This window comes from Mytilus californianus, unplaced genomic scaffold (genome assembly GCF_021869535.1).
Source record: "Mytilus californianus isolate M0D057914Y unplaced genomic scaffold, xbMytCali1.0.p SCAF_2, whole genome shotgun sequence".
NCBI classification, from domain to species: domain Eukaryota; kingdom Metazoa; phylum Mollusca; class Bivalvia; order Mytilida; family Mytilidae; genus Mytilus; species Mytilus californianus.
The window spans coordinates 123883010-123901510 of NW_026262668.1; the positions used below are offsets into that span (position 1 = coordinate 123883010).

Sequence of the window (18501 nt, forward strand, 5' to 3'; positions counted from 1 at the left end):
AATTTTATTTCAGGATAAAATTGACAGATTTTGTAGGACTGGCAAAAATTTTGTAGGACTGACAAATAATCATGCTTTGTCGGTCCCATGACCGACAGGTCAAAATAAGTTTTCGCGAACTCTGCTATTTATATTACTTTGTGGGGGATTGTCAGTATCATAAGTAAAAGATTTCGGTTAAATGTGGAAATTGTTTCTCAGTTTAGAAGACATTTAATTTTTTTTAGTAATGACAATGCCTGACATGATGATTGGGGCTAGATGAGCTAGAACGTGAATTTCTGTGTTATTTTTTATTAATTCTTTGAAAATATCTCCTCCAAAGCTGGTCAAATCAAAAAAAAGTTTTGACCAGTATGAAAATGATATCAACAAAAGAACCTTTGTGAGCATGCTTCAAAGACTCATAACTAACTACAGAAGTCATATGATAAAATGTCAAGTGGATATTATGAACATCTACTTAATATGTCTAAATATCTAAAAAGTTTTAGTATTCAATATGAAAAAGCTATTGCAAAAGTATTCTCTTTTCAGTTTTTTTTGTTATATGGATACAAATTATAAGTGATACCAATACAGCAAGGCAGTTTTGTTATGCTATGAAAGTGTAGTAATTAACATTTACTGTTAATTCACACAAATTAAGAAATAAACAAATGAATGATAAATGTTGAACATGTACAATGAAATATATTTTAGAAATCAATTAGGCCAGATAGGCCTTATAAATTTTGGTCTTTTTCTTAACATACTGAATGACCATTTACACTCAGGACTGAGTCGCCAGTAGGAAGTACAGATGTAAAAAAATGTGGTTAGTGTCCACATGTGGACACAGATGATGCCCCCGCTTGCATATCATATAGTTATAAAGGGACATAACTGAAGAACGGTAAAAGTGACGCTACCCAAATTTGAACTTGATCTGAGTTTTGTGGTAATAAGCATTGTGTGTAAGTCTCATAACATTAGGTTGAGGTTAATTTAAGTAGAGAACAGAAACTCAAAATTCAGCAATTTTTCTATTTGTAAACACGCATAACTCTAAAACGGTTGTGTATAAGTTTTATAACATTTGGTTGAAACAAACTAAAATTAGAGAATTCAGCAATTTTTATGTTTATAAAGGGACATAACTCAAGAATGGTAAAAGTGTCGCCACCAAATTTCGTACTTTATCTGTATTATGTAGTAATAAGCATTGTGTATAAGTTTCATAACATTTGGTTGTGGCAAACTAAAGTTAGAAAACGGAAACAAAAAATTTGTACTTGATCTTAGTTTTGTGGTAATGAATATTGTGTATAGGTTTCATAATGTTTGGTTGGGGCAAACTTAAGTTACAGAATGGAAACTAAAAATTTAGCAATCTTTCGATTTATAAAGGGGCATAACTCAATAATGGTTAAAGTGACCCTACCCAAATTCAACTTGATCTGTATTTTATCAGTGGAAGTCAAAATTAAACATTGCATTGTATAAAGCATTGATTGTAGTTGATTCAACTATAATCATGGACAAAGGAAGATAACTCCAATTTTAAAATTACTTGATATTTAGAAGAAAATAAAAATTTAGCAATTTTTCCATTTATAAAGGGGCACAACTCAAGAACGGTTCACCAAAATTCAAACTTGATCTGTGTTTTGTGGTAATAAGCATTGGGTATAAGTTTCATAACATTTGGTTGAGGCATACTTAAATTAGAGAACGGAAACGAAAAATTCAACAATTTTTTCCATTTTTAAAGGGGCATAACTCTAGAACGGTAAAAGTGACGCTACCAAAATTCAAACTTGATCTGTGTTTTGTGGTAATAAGCATTGCGTATAAGTTTCGTAACATTTGGTTGAGGCAAACTAAAGTTAGAGAATGGAAACCAATTTTAGGACGTACATATTTTTTTTTAATTTGGCTAATGGACAAAAAATGTTTGGTTCAAATCTAAATAAAATGCTTTTATCTCCCTATTACTTACATTGTACATAGAATGGATACTACTTGGACAATTCCTTGTACATGAGAGTTGTCTGTCAAATCTTTATTTCACAAAGAATGAATTGCATAACAATGAACTGAGCTCAAAGCAAAGCACTTTAATAATACACTTAGACAATGAGCTCAATCCAGTGATATACTTTGTACTACAGGTCCTTCATGAACATCCTACTGGCCAAAACCATATCTCACAAACATGCCATACTACATGGTTGGATCAGAAGTCCTGAAAAAGACATGGAACTTTATTAACATATTTTGAGTATATACACCGGTTAAAACTTTCACAAATTTGTGGTAAAATTATTCAGTATCTAGCAACTATCAATCGCTTCATGCACAAATTGATATAGGTCGAGTACCCCTCTGTCAGAAATAAGAACATACATCCACCTAATTTTAGTAAACTGATGAAGAAACATTCAAAACTATAAAATGTAATCTAATAGACTAGCTGCAATGAAATCCCAGTTTTCTAAAATGGTAGGTGGAACCTAAAACTCGAAAGATTTTAAACTATGCATTTTAAATATTGCAAATATACATGTAATAATAATTCTTCTCAAAAATTCGCTATATTTTTCCTTACACAATGTATTTTGCCTTTTGTTCGAGACTGTATATTGACCTCTAGATGTCTTTCAATTACATCCTGTTTGGCGTGGGTTGATGTTTGATTGTTGTACATGTTATATATCGACGTGGGATTTGTTTATATAAATAAGGTGTGAAATGATTTTGGTTAACTGAAATCCTTTAACTTACTTCTAAATTAATGTTAATACATTGCTAAATAACCACTTTAAAACACATGCAAACTTTTTGAGAGGAAGGCATAATGCATGTAACATCTATTAGATCTTTTTTTAAACCATTCTAAACTACTGCATGGATTTTTCTAGCATTCCACAGGGTCCGATATTCGGACCCATTCCCAATGGCAAATACCCTACATTTTTCCCAATTTTGGGAGCAAAATTCCCAAACGATCTCAAAATTTATTTTCATCTTTATTATTCATGACAGCCAACCGCTAGCTTTATGCCGAAAATCGCCAACAAATAATGTGTAAATCCGAGTAAAATCCTACCTGACTGACAAAAACAACATTGAAAAACAATGGATGTCATAAACCGGAAATGAAGACAATTACAATACGGGGTCAGATTCCGGGGGCGGATAAGGGTAATTCCGGGTTTGCCGATCAAATACAATAAAAAAATAATAATTCTAGGCCAGTGACAAAATACATGTTGATGATGAAATATAAACACTAGAATTCAAAACCAAAAGATATATGGAAAAAAAAAGAGAAAAATCAGGAAATATTTTATACAGAAACTCAAAATTACTTTTAGTTCACAAATTTTCATGTCAAAATCCAATTAAATCATATAAATGTGACAGTAATTTTCCTAATCATTAATAAATGTTGATATTACATGTAGATGTTTTTATAGTGTAAACATATAACTACAATTCCAACAGGTAATTTCTTCTCAATTTTGAAAGGCCAGTAAAATTCTGGAAGTTTCTTACTTTATTTTCACAATAAAAGATAACTTTTAATGAACTAAACACACTAAAACTCAAATCTGGTATATTTGCTGTTTTCCCAATTTCATTGAAAAGCACGTGAAAAAATTACCAAAACTGGCCAGGGTCCTTTTTCCCAAAATACCCAGAAAAACCCCTGTACTGATAAGTGATAAAGTTTGTTAACTGTTACTTACCTTCAAAAAGGGGGTTGCATTCACTTTACTACATATACGTATAAATATAATCAACAATACTGAGTGCAACACCTAGGATAAATATAGGATTGTTTTGTAAGAATAGTTGCTGAAATAAGCAGGCAATATTCAAAGTAGAATAAAAAATATTACAGGACTGTGTTTTAAAGTAATAAGCATTGTGCAGGGCTCACGTTACCATGCTACTGGGGCGACAAAGTCGCTTTCCCCGGTCGCCACTTCGCTTTGAACGACCTTCAAAAGCGAAATGTAGTCGCCCTGTTGTTTACGATACTCAAATTCAGTCGCTTTCGTCATGAAACAGAAATTTTTCATTTGAAAGTAAAGAAATTCAAAGACATAAGCGATTTATTTTCTTTAGGAGGTAAAAGCCTTGATTTTAAAGTTGGTTGCATGTTATTTTCATAAAGACAACTTTTTTATCACTTCTGGTACTTGTTACTCAAGCGTAGATCAAATCATTCTAACTTTTGGCAAAATAAGCTTGTTACTTCATTAGAACGTGATGAAATTAAAGATTTCTTGCTGTTGTGCAATACACTGTGCTGTTGCGCAATACTTAGTAAATCTGTCGTCAGACTATAAACAAATAAAGTTCAATTAATTCCCAGTCACATTAGAAATTTGTGAAAATGTAAAGGGAGCTTGCATCAATAGTTGTAAACAATTCACTTAAGTTTCATGAGAATTGCTGACAGCATTTTTGAGCTATTGTCCGAAAACTGGAAAATCACCCCTTTTTTAATGAATAAAACCCCATCACTCAGAATTGTAAAATGTAAAATTTATAAAATTCTAAACGGAACTTACATCAATATAGATATAAACAATTCACCAAAGTTTCATACAAACTGCTGAAAGCATTTTTGATTTTTGTCCATAACTGGAAAATCCCCCCTTTTTTCATGAATAAAACCCTGTAACTCAGAAATGTAAAATCTAAAATATATAAAAATCAAAAGGGAACTCATGTCAATAGATATAAACAATTCACCACAATTTCTTGCAAGTTGGTGAAAGCTTTTATTGTCCGAAAACTGGAAAATCCCCCATTTTTTAATGAATAAAACCCCACAACTCAGAAACGTAAAATTTAAAATTTATAAAAAACGAAAGGGAGCTCATGTCAATAGATATAAACAATTCACCAAAGTTTTATGCAAATTAGTTAAAGCAGTTTTGAGTTAATGTCCGACATGTTGATGACGGACAACGGTATACCATAGTACGTCCCATAAACAGGCCCATAAACTGGCGTATAAAAATGACAGGGTGTCATACCACACCAAAACCTTCTGAAGGAAACACAAAGTTGGCAAACAATTTTTTTTTTTTCATTGACAACCCTGTATAACCTTGCAGCAGTATTGAGTCTACATGCATTACCTTGTATATTTCATGTACATTGAACTTAAAATATGTTGTAATTGTCAAAGTTAGTTATGTCAGTTATAATTTACACATTTACTGAAACATGCCAGACATGCCAGAGAAGAGCATGTACAAACTTTTGAATTTGATCTGCAAACTGGGAAAGCCATCCTTTTTTATGAATAAAATTCCACAATTTATTAAATTGAAAGGGAGCTTGCATCAATAGATATATATAAACAATTAACCAAAGTTTCATGACAAATGACAACTGCTTAAAGCATTTTCGAGTTAATGTCCAAAAAGTAAAACATGGAAATCCCCCTTTTTGAATGAATAAAACCCCTTACATTGTATCTGGATAATGTAAATTCTAAAATTCCAAAACAATCTAAAGGGAGCTCACATCAATACATGAGTATAATCCCATATAACTCTGAAACGGGAAACCTAAAATTTATAAAATAATCAATTCACAACAGTTTCATGCAAATTGGTGAAAGCGTTGAAGAGTTTGTGAACAAAGCATTTTTAGAGTTAATGGACGTTAACATGAAAATCCCCCTTTTTTAATGAATAAAACCTCACATTTTGAAAATGTATATTATAAAATTCCTAAAAATCTAAAAGGGAGCTCACGTCAGTAGATATAATCAATTCACCAGAGTTTCATGCAAATTGGTGAGTTAGTGAACAACATGCTAGAAACAGACAGATCAGGGCAGACAGACGGACAAAGGCATACCATAATATTTCTCATGAACAGGCGTATGAAAACTGCAGGGTACCATTCCAGGCCAAACACCCTCTGAAGGAAACACTATAAGGGAGCTTCCTTTCCATTTTTATGGGGGAAAAAGGGGGGGGGGGGGGGGGGGGGGGGGGGGGGCTAGGATGAAAAATTTTGTCCAGCATTTTTTTTTTAGTTCGAGATGTAATATGTCCTGCCTTTTTATTTTTCACTCTCTTTTTTGTCCTGCCTTTTTTTCTATTAGATTATCCAGACTTACATAAATTGTCATCCTGCCTTTTTTTTCATAAGTCTCATCCTGCCTTTTTTTCAAATTTCATCCTAGAACCCCCCCCCCCCCCCCCCCTAAAAATCAAATGATAGCTCCCTAATTTAGCAGACAAATTATTTTATTTTTACATTGACAAACCTGTATAACCTTGAAGCAGTATTAAGTTCATGTATTATCCTGCATATTATTACATGTACATTGAACTAAAACAAATTATGGTCATTGTCAAAATTATAATTTACAGTTTACTTTTCCAATGCTTTTAATTTAAGATTAGGGCATTTTTGTCATTGGAATTGAGTTTTGTAGTCGGAGATTACTCTAACCTCCAACGACTGTTTTGGGACACCAGCTAGGGCAGTGGGACTTCAGCTGGTCCCATATCAGATAGATGATATTTGCCCGTCCAAAGTGGATGTGCTGCTTCGTTGCTTCTGGAGTCGACTGGATCCATATAAATCAAGCCTCAATTTATTCATTTTTCTCTTCATTTAAGTAAGTTTGATCAACCTGCCACCCGTTATCTTCTCATATTTGGACAGTTTTCACATTGATCCATCCAGTGGCGGATCCAGAAATTTTCATAAGAGGGGGCCCACTGACTGCCTAAGAGGGGGCCTGCTCCAGTCATGCTTCAGTGATTCCCTATATAATCAACCAAATTTATCCCACAAAAGGGGGGCCGGGCCCCCTGGCCCCCCCTAAATCCACCTCTGCCATCAATACTGACATTTTAGAGGGTATGAATGCCCTTTACCGTCAGGCGTCTAACGGTAATTTTCGGCTACTGTTAGCGTCAAATATGTTAACATTTAACCGTGATTCGTCAACATATCCTTATCATGATTCATCAGAGGTCTCAAATAATAATCGTTACCGTTATTTTTGGCAAAAAATTAACGTGATTCGTCAAAATCTGTCAGTTTTTTTTATCGTCTTGAAGAAAGTCTTCATTTTATCGTCATGCACCAAAAATTACCGTTAACGTCATTTGGCAAGATTTTTTACCTTTATTCGTCATGAAGGTTCCCTCATTACCACCCTCATTTTAACTTTCACTTTATAAGAATGTCACATGACCAACATTATGGGAACTGATTTATGCAATTGACCCTTATTCAATAGGAAAACAATCTATATAAATCAAGCCTCAATTAGTTCATTTTTCTCTTCATTTAAATAAGTTTAATCGACCTGCTACCCGCTATTTTCTCACATTTGGACAGTTTTCACATTGACACATCAATACTGGTATTTATACTTTAACTTAAAAAGATTGTGACATCAGGGGTGAAACTTAACTTTGTAATGCCAGTAGCCAGCTTGGTTACTAGACTTGAAAATCAGTTATCCCAGACAAAAAGTTAGTAGCCCAATTTATTTCACTATGAGTATCACTGGCGAAGCCCGCGTGCGGGCTGAACTTGCTAGGGGGGTTTGGGGGCATGCCCCCCCAAGAAAATTTTGAAATTTTAGACTCAAAACCCTGCATTCTGAGCATACCTGGAGGTGATTTAGATGCTTGGGAAAATGTAAATTTTGTCTTATTTTTGTCTTCATACCCTTTGTACCAGTTTTTTTTTCTAATATCTTTTAAAGACAACTAAAGAATTCTCTGTCCTTAAATACATGTAGATGATCGATGAAATATTTAATTTTATTTCTTTAATAATCTAATTTATTAAATATCTTGATTGATTTATTTTGCGTAACTACGTACATTTGTAAACAAATGACCCCCATTTTTTCTCAAAAGACTTGTACACGTATTTCAAAAGCATTGTCATAAAATTGATATCTCGTCTGATTTTCTCTTTTTTGTAAACTGTTCAGTAAGTAGGAAACTAAAATCATTTTGAAGTAATGTTATTTATTTGTGGTCGACAATATTCTTCTTTCGTTTTTGACCTTCATTCTCTGGACGCCACATGGGCTTTGAAAAGGGAACTACAAAAGGTACTGTTTTCCAGATTCTTAACAACATTATATATTATATGTTCTTTTATTTGACTGATATTATTTCATAACATGCTATTGTCATCTTCTATGAATTTCTTCGCTTTCTTGAAGCCAAAACCGAACAGGGTATTTGATCGCTTCATATTGTAAATGACCATCGGAATGTCTCTCTTGTTATCATTGCAAACATACAACACTTTCCGGACTTTAAATAGACGACCAATCAGTGACCTGAATTAACGTGAACTATATTTAGTCAAAGGTAAACTCTGATTTTACATCCTTGTTTATCGCAACCGCGACTTTGCGACAATACGACTCTCGACACTTGCCTGTATACATTTTAAAAAGATTTTTTTTCTTTTTGAATTTATATTTTTGTCAGTGAAGTAGCCGGCACTTGGAGCGGATTTCCGTCTGTCGGGTACTTTGTTTTCAATTCGCCACCTGGGCTACCACAACTAAATAAAAAGATCGCCCAGGTCAATTTCTGGTCACCATGGTCGACCGTTAAGTTTTTTCCCTGGACATGACCAACAGAGAAAGTAATTTTCAATGCATTATGAGAGCTGATTTATGAAAATGACCCTTATTCAATAGGAAAACATAATCTAACACCTCATTCATTTATGATGCAAATAAGCTGAATGGCCGAGTGTGTTCAATTTGAAAATAAAAAAGAGTTAAAATGCAGGAATTGCAAAAACAGATGTTGGACATCAGAGTAATCTCGGCCTATGAGTATGAGTTTTAGGCAATTTGTAGGGGGGAGTGTTCAAGGGAAGCGAATGCTCTTTAAATTATGCATGTTTCAAAAATTGGGGAAAAATTACACAGAGCGTTGAGTCAAATTTTTCAGACTTAATTTAAATAATGACTAATGTAGACTTACCTTCTAATTCTATAAAAAAAAAATCACAACTACTGAACAGGAACAATCATGGTACTTTTTTGTCTATGAAACTACACTATGACATCTGATCTTCAAAACCTACAAACAGACACAGAAATATCATCAAATAGTGAAATATAAGATTGATTGCACCTTGTATGGATAGTTCCGACACGTGTTACATGGGGAGCCCGTTTGTTTACAAATAATAATGTCACGTGATCACGCACTGACCGTCACAAATTTTATCCTCCGCCATGCATTATTCTCTTACACAATATTACTGTACTTACACAATTCACAAATGCATAACCCATTTATCTTGCGGACATGCAATGGGAATGTGCACGGTTATCAATCAAAGCGCGAAAGCGCTGTAAAGGCAGTTAATTACAGGTTGTGTGTATTTTTAGTCCAGTTATATCATTATCTTGCATAGTACAGTGTACTTATCAGAGTTGGCTTTCAGTATTTAAGATTTAGAGTTCTCTAATGATATTGAACAAGTTTTATGAATGTCATATTCTGAGCACTATATGAAGGCATTTGTTCTCACTTGTTTATGAACTTGTGCATTATGTCCAGTTTGTACCTTTTTTATCTATGTTTATAGTCAAATTAGTTATCAAAGGTACCAGGATTATAATTTAATTAGCCAGACTCGCGTTTCGTCTACATAAGACTCATCAGTGACGCTTAGATTAAAATAGTTATAAAGCCAAACAAGTACAAAGTTGAAGATCATTGAGGACCCAAAACTCCAAAAAATTGTGCCAAATACGGCTAAGGTAATCTATTCCTTGGATAAGAAAATCCTTAGTTTTTCGAAAAATTCAAAGTTTTGTAACAGGAAGTTTATAAAAATGACCATATAATTGATATTCAAATACTGTTTAAAATAGTTAGGCATTTTCTTTTTAGTAATAAGTAAATGTTATCAACTGTATTTTATTCAACTCTGCAAATGTGGTTTGTTACTGGTAAGTATGGATGATAGTTGTTTCATTGGCAATCATAACACATCTCCTTATTTATATAATGATCTATATTCAACGACCTCAGGTACAAAAAAAATGTATGTAACTAAACTGTGATGGGAAACCTTTGACTTCTTTCTTTTATATAAACTTTTGATTTGGTACCATAGAACTATGTAGAATAAATGTACATTGCAACATGTCAACTCTTTCAATGACAATACTTTTTTAGAAACTATAACTCCAAGCAAAATTATATTTCCAAGTTTAAAGTAATTTATGAATGAAAGAAGGAGTTCTTAATTAAGAAATAAACTGATTCGCTGAGCGCAGCTGGTTACACCCGCAGAGGTCCAACCCTGAACAGTTGGGGCAAAAATGGACACAATATTCAAGCTTGATACAGGTCTGAATTTGGATTGTAATTAAATATTTGACATATTATAGTTTCTGAATAAATGTAGTTAAAGAACTTGAAATCGGTTATATGAATTGAATTTATATTCAATTAAAGATTTCTTGCTGTTGTGCAATAAACTGTGCTGTTGCGCAATACTTAATAAATCTGTTGCCAGACTATAAACAAATAAAGTTCAATTTCTTCTCAATGTCATATTTGAAATTTATGAAAATCTATAGGGAGATTACATCAATAGCTATAAATATATAATTCACCAAAGTTTCATGCGAACTGCTTAAAGCATTTTTGACTTGTTGTCCAACAACAGTGCACATGCTGAAATGTCTCGCCTTCTTTACTAATCACTGATATTATGTTGATAGTCCTTAATATAAAGCTTTATTACAACTGTCACATAAACTTAACATTAACCAAGAAAACTAAACATTGACCAATGAACCATGAAAATGAGGTCAAGGTCAGATGAACCATGCCAGGCAGGCATGTACAGCTAACAATTCTTCCATACAACAAATATAGTTGACCTATTGCTTATAGTTTAAGAAAAACAGACCAAAACACAACTAGATATGCCCGCAGAGGTCCAACCCTGAACAGTTGGGGCAAAAATGGACACAATATTCAAGCTTGATTCAGGTCTGAATTTGGATTGTAATTAAATATTTGACATATTATAGGTTTCTGAATAAATGTAGTCAAAGATCTTGAAATTGGTTATATGAATTGAATATGCAATTAAAGATTTCTTGCTGTTGTGCAATACTTAGTAAACCTGTTGTCAGACTATAAACAAATAAAGTTCAATTAATTCTCAATGTCATATTAGAAATTTATGAAAATAAAAAGGGAGCTTACAACAATAGATATAAACAATTCACCAAAGTTTCATGAGAATTGGTGACAGCATATTTGAGTTATTGTTCGAAAACTGGAAAATCACCCCTTTTTTAATGAATAAAACCCCATAACTCAGAAATGTAAAATGTAAAATTTATAAAATTCTGAAGGGAGCTTACATCAATACATACAAACAATTCACCAAAGTTTCATAAGAATTGCTCAAAGCATTTTAGAGTTTTTGTCCGAAAACTGGAAAATCCCCCCTTTTTTTATGAATAAAACCCTGTAACTCGGAAACGTAAAATCTAAAATTTATAAAAATCGAAAGGGAGCTCATGTCAATAGATATAAACAATTCACCACAATTTCTTGCAAGTTGGTGAAAGCATTCTTGACTTATTGTCCGAAAACTGGAAAATCCCCCTTTTTTAAATGAATAAAACCCCATAACTCGGAAACGTAAAATCTAAATTTTATAAAAAATGAAAGGGAGCTCACGTCAATAGATATAAACAATTCACCAAAGTTTTATGCAAATTGGTAAAAGCATTTTTGAGTTAATGTCCGACATGTTGACGACGGACGGATAGATGGACAACGGTATACCATAATACGTCCCGTAAACAGGCGTATAAAAACTTAACAGAGCAATGAACTGTGAAAATGAGGTCAAGGTCAAATAAAACCTGCGCGACTGACATAAAGATCATAAAATATTTCCATACACCAAATATAGTTGACCTATTGCATATAGTATTAGAAAAAAAGACCAAAACTCAAAATCTTAACTTTGACCACTGAACCATGAAAATGAGGTCAAGGTCAAATGACACCTGCCAGCTAGACATGTACATCTTACAATCATTCCATACACCAAATATAGTAGACCTATTGCATACAGTATAAGAAAAACAGACCAAAACACAAAAACTTAACTATAACCACTGAACCATGAAAATGAGGTCAAGGTCAGATGACACCTGCCAGTTGGACATGTACACCTTACAGTCCTTCCATACACCGAATATACTTGACCTATTGCTTATAGTATCTGAGATATGGACTTGACCACCAAAACTTAACCTTGTTCACTGATTCATGAAATGAGGTCGAGGTCAAGTGAAAACTGTCTGACGGGCATGAGGACCTTGCAAGGTACGCACATACCAAACATAGTTATCCTACTACTTATAATAAGAGAGAATTTAACATTACAAAAAATGTTAACTTTTTTTTCAAGTAGTCACTGAACCATGAAAATGAGGTCAAGGACATTGGACATGTGGCTGACGGAAAATTCATAACATGAGGCATCCATATACAAAGTATGAAGCATCCAGGTCTTCCACCTTCTAAAATATAAAGCTTTTAAGAAGTTAGCTAACGCCGCCGCCGCCACATCACTATCCATATGTCGAGCTTTCTGCGACAAAAGTCGCAGGCTCGACAAAAACTGGAAAATCCCAATAAAACCCCATAACTCAGAAATGTAAAATCTAAAATTTATAAAATTCTAAAGGGAGCTTACGGATTGATAATTTAGCCTTAGATGCAAGATTTTTTTATCAGTTGTTAGTGGCTTTGAACTAGCTGTCAGTAACTGTGAGTACTCTCAGATCTGTACTTAGTGTCTTTTTGTTGTTTGGATGTACAACTACCCGACCACGTCCACTTGTATTTGTATTTATCCATCTGATGAGTTAAGCCTCTTTCAACTGATTTTTATAGTTCGTTCTTATATTGTACTGTTACACCACTGTCCCAGGTTAGGGGGAAGGTTGGGATCCTGCTAACATGTTTAACCCCGACACATTCTGTATGTACATGTATGTGCCTGTCCCAAGTCATGAGCCTGTAATTCAGTGGTTGTCGTTTGTTTATGTGTTGCATATTTGTTATATTCGTTCATTTTTTGTACATAAATTAGGCCGTTAGTTTTCTTGTTTGAATTGTTTTACATTGTCATTTCGGGGCCTTTTATAGCTGACTGTGCAGTATGGGCTTTGCTCATTGTTGAAGGCCATACTGTGACCTATAGACATGATAGATGTTAATTTCTTTGTCATTTGGTCTCTTGTGGAGAGTTATCTCATTGGCAATCATACCACATCTTCTTTTTTATATTTACATCAACAGATATAAACAATTCACCAAAGTCAAGGTGAGACAACAAAACTTAGTGGTAAGATCTCTGAAATTTTTTACACGGTACAAGTTTTTCTCATTGTTGGAGATTGTACGGTGACAATAACACCTGTAACTGCTTAAACCCATTTCTTATGCACTTTAGTTCGATAAACTCACTGAATATCATACCACATCTCCTTATTTTTATATGCATTACAATTTACATGTGCATGTAATTATAAATATATATATATCAGAACAAAATTCATTGCGTCACTTTTATTTCTGCATCCTTTGGCACAATACAAGTTCTAAAATTACACAACATAAAACAACTAAATGTTATTTCAGATGAAAGTTTTGTTTCAGTTCCATTCATAGGATTTTGTTAGTATTTTGTATGTTTTGCCAAGTCCAATAATTCGCTCTATGTGCACATGTTAATTGGAGACTTTTCTATCCCGTATAAGAGTTTTGGAACTAATTCTGTTTCTTTTTTTGAAAAAAGTTAGCAATCAAATCTTGCACATTTAAACCTTTGTCTGCCATCACACTGTCACCTGGATGGCTGGATCACATAATTGAACTACATTTTGTATTCTACATCTTTCAACTATTTCATAGTCACTGGTAGAACCAACATATGCATTAGAGACATAGTTGACTAAACCACCAGGCGTTGAACATACAAGTATTTTCAGTGTTTCTGTTTTTATATGATGAAAAGGTTGCCTGAGCTCTAGGAGCTTTAGTTTTATCACGGGATATTCTGTGCTGTCAATAAAAATCCAAGTCGTAGGAAACTTTAATTTGAAGTTGGATGGCGAAAAATGCCTGACTAAACCACTAGATGGCCAAGTGTTAGCCTCACACCACTGTTTAGGCATAAAAACAATCCATGTATACACAATATTCTTAACACTAGATTCAATCTAGAATCTAGAAAGTTCAAGGTTGGTTGTATAATGCCTCAATTTCATCAAAGTCATAAAAAAACTGATTTTCAACTGACACCCTATCAATTTGAAAATATATGTATCTCAAACAATGTGCTGCTGGACCAAGTGTGGTCAAAACAAATAAAAATTTAGTATACAACTCTAAACTGGTATAAAAATGCATGGCTGTGTCACATGTCTTCATTTCAAAATTCTCTGCTGAAAACATAGACATTGATGGTGTTTGCGTAATTCCATCTTTGAAGCTCAACATTAGCTCGGCAGTTGGTGGTGGACAGTCATAAATCCTTTCTGCAGTATGAATGACTTCTTCAGGATAACCAACTTTACAATCAAAACTTTCCTCTAGATTTCTACTACAATATTCATCAAGTTTAGTTCTATTGTTTTAACAGGAAACTGCCCTGATTTTTTCTTTTTGCGGTTGATTCAGTCTCTTGCTTGGTCCAGGAAAATAGGCTGGGAAGGGCAGTAGACTTAAGTCTCTGTATGGTGGGTTTGCGCCCTGAAAAAGGTTATAAAACATTAGTTTTTTTATAATTAAATGAACTTCCATTAGCAATGTATACTTTGTATTACCTGGCGAAATATTAACTAGATTTATTCATTACAATCTGGATAAAACTATGTTTGCCTGATTCAATGTATGTTATGTAAATCCAAAGGACAAACAATGAGAGACTTATGCAACAAAAGTACATTGTTTGTACCTAAATAACTATAATATTGATGAGAGCATGTCATTGTTTTGTTCCTGTTAACATTGTCATTGATATTTTTCAAGAAAGTCTATGAGGCATAGCTTATGCATTCCTGTCATTACTACATTAGCATAATTACTGCTAAAATAATTCTCAGTATGATATACCTCTTGTAAGAAATCATTATAACTGTAGCAATCACCAAAAAATCTCAAACAGATCACATTGTATCGTAATCCAAAAAATTATGACGTCTTGAATTAACGGGTGCAGGTCGTTTCGTAACCTGGTCGTTTCGTACCTAGTCGATTCGTAACTAACTATGTTGTTTTGTAACTGAGACGTTTCGTAACCTTATAACAATATATCATGATATGAGTTGTAGGTTATGGAAAAAATGTTGAATAAATATTTCTATTAAAAATATAAAAAGACTTATTGATATATATAACATTAACAAAGGACAACATAATGATGAATCTCAAAGAAAGAAAAAAAAAATGAGTAAGTTAATGTTCTAAAGGAAGATGATTTACAAAAAAAAAAAGAAAAAAAAAACTTGAACTGTGCCAATGCCGGTACCAAGCCCGGGTGAAAAAGGAGGACGGTTATGCAATTGCATGTCAAAGTGAAGAAAAAAAAAGTAGAAAATAATTATTTTTTTCAGGTCATGCGCCATTTTTAATCCTCTACTTAATCCCTTGACCCCTTATTACTTATAATCACCTGTCGATAGCTGTCATAAAACCATTAAGGTTCAACACCAGGCATAATCACCAATTAGCCAAGAATTAAATAATTTAAAACAGTTTTAAATTATTACAATATTGTTATTATTCGATGCATACTTTGATCATTTTTCAATAAAAAAAATATATTAAGTATGCAGAACTGTGATAAATAAATAACTTTTAGTTTTATTAAATTATTTCCTGTATTATATGAAAAAAAAAACACTAAGAGATCTACACTTCCAGAGACAAAACTATAGTGAATTAATTTATATATATTGCCTTTAACTGTTGAATTAAGACAAAACTAATAGAGACACACTTTAAAACCATATATAATTACACCAGGTATGAAACGTCTCAGTTACTAATCGACCTAGTTACGAAACGACCAGGTTACGAAACGACTAGCATTCGAATTAACCACCCCCTTTTATTCTAAAACGATAATTGCGGTTGTAAACAGACTTTGGTTTATTCGCATGGCGAATACATATATACCTATATATTTCAAAAAGAAAATAGAGTTTTACCATGAATAGTTTCCTGCACGTAGTCTTTTTCAGTAAAATGTGCCTTGCAAACAACAGCTGATTGAGATGGACTCCACGATGAAATCGTGTTCTCGTCCAATCTGCGTTTGGGCCATGGCGTTGATCCAGCTTTTCCTTCTTTTTAAGTCATTTGGAAATACATGTCCTCCTCTTAAATGACATCCAGGTACACAACAACAAGTACTTGGCATCGTTAATTTAAAATGTAACTGAAATAGTTGCACAGTGCAGAAACCGGAAGTTGAGGAACAGGATCGGCTACCACGGCGCCACCTATTCAGGAACGATAATTTGCTACTTTATATAACTGCGAAATAACAATAACGTTAGACGGGTTCACGTGCATAAACAGAAATGCGCTTTAAATTGTATAATATAATTAATGTTCAGTCGACTCTTAATTATTATATCAACGACTGAAATGATTTATAAACATCTAGATTGCCGATAACACTCGAAATTAACCCGAGCTCTTTCCACACGGAATTCAAATAATTCTAGTTTGTCAATCGGTTGACTGCTTATAATGCAAAATACAAATATATCAAAAGTTTTTAAAACTAACAAAACACAATGATCGTTTCTCTATTTCCCAATGTAAATGAAATGAAACAAAAAACATTTTATATCGCAATAAGAAGAGGAGAAAATTCAACATTTCCGGATCTACTTGGAGCCTAATGACCCCCCACGTAGATAAGTTGGATATCGCGGAAGGAAGGATTAACCCGGCAACTAGAAAGGCATTAAAGCACTGCCTTTAAAAACTACAAAAATATTGCATGTACAGTTAATGAAGAAGTTATTTCATCAAATATTTAGATAAGATTTTCACTGAATACACAAACTGACTGGGTGTCATCGCCATCGGGGATAATTGATAAATGGGATTAATTGACCGCCAAGAAGGTGTAGAGAACCACCTCTGGAGAACCTTAACATTAATAAGTAATACTCACCAAAATTTCTCTATAATTAACGCTATTTTCGGTTGGAAAATTTCAGAAAGATGCTGATAAACTTATTTGGCGACACCAATATCTATGGTGACACAGATTATTTACTTGTTTTGGCGCGAAATATATTCTTACTCTTAATGCTTGACGTAACAAAATTTGTATATAATTATATTTTACTAAAGCTCAGCGTAAATATGCAGAAGCATGACAATACATTAATGATAAAATGTGTAAATATTTCTGTAAAAGAATATAATTTTACTTTCCCAGTATATTTCACTTAGATTTACATTTGAGCGCAAGAAAGTCTCCTTGTGAATAGGCCCGGTGTCGAAGTTCAACATATCAACGGAAATTTTTGCGTGTGCTTGCGTTGCTTTACATCGAGGCTACAGCTTTTCAACCAATCGGGGAATGTTTACCTAGGGCATACATCTATTTTTACTGCAGGTTTTGACATGTTTAAATCGGGATTATAGAAAAATGGAATGTTGTTGGTAAATACAAAACAGAAAATGATGAACACTTTTAGCAAAATATAAATTGGATCGGGGGTCTGTGAATTCACATTATTTGTACAACTCTCCTTACTCTTGGGAGGCGTGTGCTTTACATCGAGGCTTGCGTTGCTTTACACCGAGGCTTACATTGACGCCATAGTAGTTCAACCAATCGGGGAATGTTTATTTGGGGCATACATCTATTTTTACTGCAGGTTTTGGCATATTTTAATCGAAATTAGAGAAAAATGGAATGATGTTAGGAGATATAAAACAGAAAATGATAAATATTTTTAGCAAAAGATGAATTGGATCGGGGTTCTGTGAATTCACATTATTTGTACAACTCTCCTTACTGATGGCAAAAAATGGAATTTCCGTGACCTAAATGGTTCGCGAAAATTAATATTTTTATATATATATAGTAATAATTTTCAACCGAGGATAGCAAAACAGTTAATTATAAATTAAGAAAGTATATCGCTGGAATTTATAAAGTACATTTCCTTCCACTGTGCCATGGTTTGCCATCTCCATTTTTTCTCTAAACAAAGCATGGCTGGTTACATGTCCTGAATTTACTTAGAATTTCGGGATTTTTTTTTTCAAAATCAAGTAAACTAAATCAGAAAAAAAATCACACTATCCTAAAACTTATGAAAGAATATGAATAATGAACATGACAGTTTATAACACAAACCCATTTACTATAAAAATCGAGCAATACCTTTAG

General features: G+C 33.3%; 1 long non-coding RNA gene across 1 annotated transcript; it reads right to left on the reverse strand.

The window, feature by feature from the left end:
- Positions 1-13628: 13628 nt before the first annotated feature.
- On the reverse strand, positions 13629-16760 carry LOC127730893 (uncharacterized). Its single transcript, XR_007995346.1, has 2 exons — positions 16289-16760; positions 13629-14828 (listed from the first exon to the last, which is right to left on the reverse strand). It is a non-coding gene; the product is annotated as an uncharacterized LOC127730893 (long non-coding RNA).
- Between the last annotated feature and the right edge of the window lie 1741 nt (positions 16761-18501).